Source organism: Rutidosis leptorrhynchoides, chromosome 11 (genome assembly GCF_046630445.1).
Source record: "Rutidosis leptorrhynchoides isolate AG116_Rl617_1_P2 chromosome 11, CSIRO_AGI_Rlap_v1, whole genome shotgun sequence".
Taxonomy (NCBI): Eukaryota; Viridiplantae; Streptophyta; class Magnoliopsida; order Asterales; family Asteraceae; genus Rutidosis; species Rutidosis leptorrhynchoides.
In genome coordinates, this window is record NC_092343.1 from 351,274,404 (window position 1) to 351,280,847 (window position 6,444).

A 6,444-nucleotide genomic window follows, 5' to 3' on the forward strand; every position below is an offset into this window, starting at 1 on the left:
GCAAAAGTTCCATGAGCATCAGCATGATTTACTAAGGAAATATCTATAAGAATAGATAATGAAGTATTGATCAAAGTAGTGGAAAACTCTGTGAAGATTATATAATCTCTAATGTTTTAGAGATTATTCATTTCTAATTCAATCCAAAAATCAAATGAGCTTAATATGATATTAACTCATTGAATCTATATTACATCTGAAGAAAATATATCCACAAATATTTTCATAAAGACTGTAATGGAAAATTCTTGTTCAAAAATATTATTTGTGAATTTTTTTTTTAACGGGTAGGTAGTACCCGAGAAATATTTAAATTCACAATTAATATGTTGAATCCTTATATTCTAATTCAGCAAATCATCAACTATACTCCCCACTCGTTGTGATCTATAGAAATCAAAACAACCATACTCATTCAAATTCAATTACATATTCTGATTTTGAAATCTCAGAATGCAACTCGAGATATAAGCAAAATCATCACTCTTAGATCCTTACATTTTTCAAAGCTATGCTTTGACTTCAAAACTGTGATAGAACAACACTTTTATTTGTAACACTCAGAAGGATATGAGAATCAATCGAGATTCATGACGATTTCATCCTTTGGATATTGACAATGACAAGCTACATTTAAAACACTTCAAAATTTCGAAAGACACTTCAAATAATGAACAATCGAGATGATGATCCAACCACATGTTACCCGTCCTCTTGTACCTAAAAAACCCTGGAAACCAAAGTCATAGTTTAACACGTACCCGTGACAAACCCTTTGGCATTCACCAGCTAAAATAACTTTTCAATCTCTTCTCAAAATAGACAGTTTTGTCACAGCTCAGCAAATCAACTTCATTCGTGCATTCGAATAAGCCTTATTATAACGATTACCCCTTCATCATTGTTACCGAGGAAACTTTCATATCTCGCCACATTAGCAGTAAACTTATCAACAACTTCATTAACCTTCAACTTAAGCCTCTCCAAAAAGCCACTATACTTATTCATTGAAACCCCATCACGTACTCACCTACATCTTGTAACAATAATTGTCATACCAACTACTGGGAATCAGCAATCAGTATTTTGAGATTCGCAGCGATTCTACGCCAACAGATATATGTATACATATAACGCCTAACTCCAATACTTTTGAATGTGAAGTTTTTGAAAAACACCCTGAATTGCGAACTAGTTCTCAAAATGCTGATGAAGCAGCAAAAACTATAAACGACTTTAACAGTCAAAAGTTTGATGATAAAGAATGGTATGGTGGTAAAGCTGAGAAGAAGAGAAGGTTTGGAACTGGAAAACGGATTGAGTAGATCATGAAGGAGATCAAGGACAAATACAAGGACCAAACACTGTATTTAAAGAATCCCGATGATTCTATTTCTGATGAAGTCATTAACAAATACCTTGCTCCTTACTCTAAAACCTTTGCGGACAATATTCTTCATCATCATCTTATCTTAAATATTCTAAGATATCATCATATCTTCCATTATAAATATCCTCCATATTTCTGAAGATATTTTCATAACTATTCTTATCTGAAATCATTTATCTCTTTGCAATATCTGCATAAAAGAAACTGTGTTAGTTTCTAAATTTTGTAAAATTTAAATTTAAAGTATGAATATTTTTGAAGTAATGTTGGGAACTGAAGCATGATTTAGTATAATATAATGACACTTGATCAACGTGATTATATTACAGTAAGTCATGCTGAGTTTCTAATGAAGCATGATGATTCACAGTACCGTCATCATGTGCCATTTACACGACTCTTACATTCTATCTAATCTCTAAACATATCAATAGAATATTTTTCTGGATGGCTCGGTCTTCTCCAGGGTATTCTGGTAATTTAACAAATCAAAATCGTTCTATTACCATTTTCTTCTTAGAGCATTAGCTATGTTCATTCTGAATTTCATATCTACGAAATTTCGGACCATTACTCGCTTGACTCGAAGTCGGGAAGAGAAAACGAAAGCATGAAGCTCCGAAAAATAATGAAGAATATAAACTTCGATAATAACCCCGAAATTACAAACCGTGTATATCGATGCAGATAGCAATATAGAGATACGGGAGAATTAGAAACACTATAAACACAAGAGTATAGTAGAAGTAAATAGACTCTTCTGGTGGTAGATGAAAAAGAAGAATGACAGATATATAAAAGTTAGGAGTATATCAAGAATCAGGACTGGATGGAGCATATTGATGAATGCTTTAAAGTAAGAATCAAGGGAGAAAGAATAGAAGGTGTGAGTCGTGGAAAATAAGGAAACGAAGGGGTGAATTTATAGTGAAATATCCGATAGAGCAATCGAAACAGATTATTGCATATAATCAAAGAAGATCCTGATTTCCTTAATCACCAAAGAACCAAATCTTATTACGTAAGATTCTCTTTAAATCCCTTAAATCCCGGAAATCAATCATAACTACGTCATCGGTTAAGACGAATATATTTTACTCAGCTCACTCTTTTACGATAGTCTCATTTATATTCTTCGCATAATCGAATCGTTTTATCTACATTACTCAATGATGATAAAACTCCATTATCACCTTATATTTTTCATGAAAACCTTCTTATTGTTATCCATAACAACCTCTATCAAATTTCAGGGACGAAATTTCTTTAACGGTAGGTACTGTAATGACCCGGAATTTTCCGACCAAATTATACTTATGAGATTAATATTTACATAAATTAAACCATACCAACATGATAAGCAATCCAAATTGTTGAGACTTGTGTTTTTGAAAAGAGTTGTTTGACCGTCCAATATGACCGATGATATCACGAACTATATTACATACGATAATTATGCGTTTGTGTATATATATGTATTTATATATATTTAACATGATCTAAGGATGGTTTAACATCTCATTGTGTACTAATGACAATGAGTTATAAGTATATTTTGAAACTACTAACTTAAGTTTTCAAAACGATAACTATACGTAACATTCTTTGATATATATACTTATAATCTATAATGCTTATACATGTATCGTATATATAATGTATTTAATCACTTTTTAAGGACTTAAATACATAAAACAATATAATTATATTCACAAAAGATAGCTATATTTGAATTCTCGTTCCGTTTCCTCAAGATTTCTATACGTATATCTAGGCTATATGTACCCGTATCATACCCAGCTTCTATACGTATTTACTATTGGTATATACACATCAAATCAACATCCTAATCAACATTATTACTGCCCTAGATATGAGGTAACTAGAATTTGTCAAGTAGTATGAATTATTAGTAAGAAAACAAAATTAGGAATCCTTTTCTTTCTTTATAAACTAAAAACGTTTTTATAAATGAACACCATTTCTTCACTCCATTTTCTCATAACTACACCCTCATTTCTCTCTCAAAATACTCCTAACTTCATACTTGATCATCTCCAAGCATTTTCCCCATCATTTAGCTTCAATTACAAGCCTTAAACACCGTAAGAAAACTCTTTCAAGAACATATCAAAATAACCACCCATTTGAAGAAGTTTACTTCCAACCTTTTGATCTAACTCCACCACTCTTTGATTCCAAGATTATTTCTTATCTTTTGCAGTAACTTTGTCCAAGTAACTTGAGGTAGTAACCTTGTTCATAATCTTATTCAATTCATATTCATATAGCTATCTTATTTTGTGGTATAAAATTTTAACAACAAGAACATAGTTTGAATGATTTCAAACTTGTTCGCAAACTAAATAGATCATTCTAACTTGACTTTTAAAACGCTTCAAGACCTATAATATATCATAATGATATGCTAACCTAACAAGATATAACTTGGTTTTACAAAGAACGTCTTAAAAACTGAATCTACGTCGTCGGAGTGCAACCGGGGGCTGTTTTGGGTTGGATCATTAAAAACCATCTTGAACTTTGAATTGGAAGTTCATGTTCTGGAAAAATGATATTTCTTATGAATATGTTAACACATAAAAATTTCATGGTTTAACTCAAAGTGTAAGTATTTTTAGAAAAATGATCATTAAATGTTGTTTTTATGATGGAAAATGATCACTTTCATAAGTTTCACCAAAGTATGACCTATAACCTATGATTTTGAATACAAACTAAGGTATTTTCAGTTCATATTCTTACAATTTGACTCGATCCAAGGAAGTGGCAAGTTAAACCAACAAAAACGGAGTTGTAATGAAGAAACTACGACTAAAACACGATTGGGTATCCGAAGCTAGTTTAGCTACGAAAATATTTGGAGAAAAAGTAAATTAATCATATCTTTTCTAATTAATATGATATTTTATATATAATTATTTATGAGTTGATTTTATATATTTCAGGACCACCCGTAAACAACACGAGAAGATTAATCATAAGACCTCATGATTGTACGCAACACGTCATTTGACAACACGGTACTTTATGTACGCAACACGTCATTTGACAACATGGTACCATGGGTCGAGATTAATTCTGATCAATACGAATATGATGGGGTCTTTATTTATTTTATTTAAGCAACTAATTGTGGACCACTAACATCGGACTGCTAACTACGGACTAAGAAAATATTAAAAGTATTAAAAGTATATATATGTAACGATTACTTAATAAGAAAATATGTTGATATATTATATATATGGTTAGGTTCGTGATATCTATCGGAGACCAAGTCGAATTAAATACCTTCAAGGCAAAAGTGAGTTTCATTTGCTCCCTTTTTAATTGCTTTTGCAATATATATTTTTGGGTTGAGAATACATGCGCTGCTTTTATAAATGTTTACAAAATAGACACAAGTACTTAAAAATATATTCTACGTTGAGTTGTACCACTGGCATATTTCCCTGTAGATTGGTAACTACTATTTACATGGGTATTGTAAATGCTAATCCTGTTGATAGATCTATCGGGCCTGACAACCCCAACCGAACTGGACGACCAGTATTCAACGGTTGCACAGTACTTCATTTTGGTGACTACACTTGGTACGGTGTAGTGAGATTTCATAATAAAGGGAATATGCGACGTTGATTAAATGTTAAGTATGGTTACCAAGTGCTCAACCACTTAGAATGCTTTACATACACTTACGAGTGTATTGTATTTATGATTATGAAATCTTGTGGTCTGTTAACATATTGAAATGATTGTTATGATAAACCTATGAACTCACCAACCTTTTGGTTGACACTTTAAAGCATGTTTATTCTCAGGTACGAATTAAGTCTTCCGCTGTGCATTTGCTCAATATAAGGACATTACTTGGAGCCGATCATCGCAATGGGACCAAATGTTGATGACTTCATCCAGGTGGATTAGGACGGGTCCTTTCAGAAACATATCAAGGATAAGAACTGGATTGAGCATATCGACGAATGTTTTGGGAGTATGAATTAAAGAAGAAAGTATAGAAGATGGGAGATGTGAAAATAAGGAAAAGAAGGAATTAGATTTATAGTAAAATATCAAACAAAGAAATCGAGACAGATTATCGCATTAAATCGAAGAGGATCATAATTTCCTTAATCGCCGAAGAATCAAATCTTATATAGATTACAAATATTTTCTTTAATCCGGAGGTCAACCGTTATGACGTTAAAAGATAAGATGAATCCTTATTTTCTTCATTTCACTCTTTTATGATAGCTTCACTCGTACTCTTCACAAAATCAAATTGTTTTATCCATATTACTCACTGATGATAAAACTCTAATTTCCAGCTTGTATGTGTCATAAAAACATACTTATTGTCAGCCATAACAATCTCACTCAAATTTCGGGACGAAATTTCTTTAACGGGTAGGTACTGTGACGACCCGAAAATTTCCAACCAAATTTAAACTTAATCTTTATATGTTTCCGGCACGATAAGCAAAGCCTATAATGTTGAGTCTCAAAAAGTTTGGAACTATCTTCATGTAATCAATTACCCTTTGACTATGCTCGACGATTCACGAACATTTATGTGTATATAGATATGTATATATAATATATTGTTATATTAATTGAAAAAATTAATAAGTATTAAATGTATAATACTTTACATTAAACGTATTTGTTTCAAAATATGTTTAACATGTTTATCTTCGAAATTAGAAGATAATACCAACGTTCGATTTAGTAGATATATATATATATATATATATATATATATATATATATATATATATATATATATATATATATATATATAATTAGTAGATATTTAGCATTTATAAATCCCATAAATATTATGATATGGTTATGGGTCTCTAATGTGAGGTCCACGTTGATTTAGGAAATCTTTCCCTTTTAACAACATTCGGAATACATGGTAAAGTGATACAAGTGAGAACAATGTGTCAATTATCGAGAGTTAGATAAAAGTTAGTGGAAATTCCTGCTTAACTTTCATTGTGTGCTTTACAAAATTTCCCCGTGAC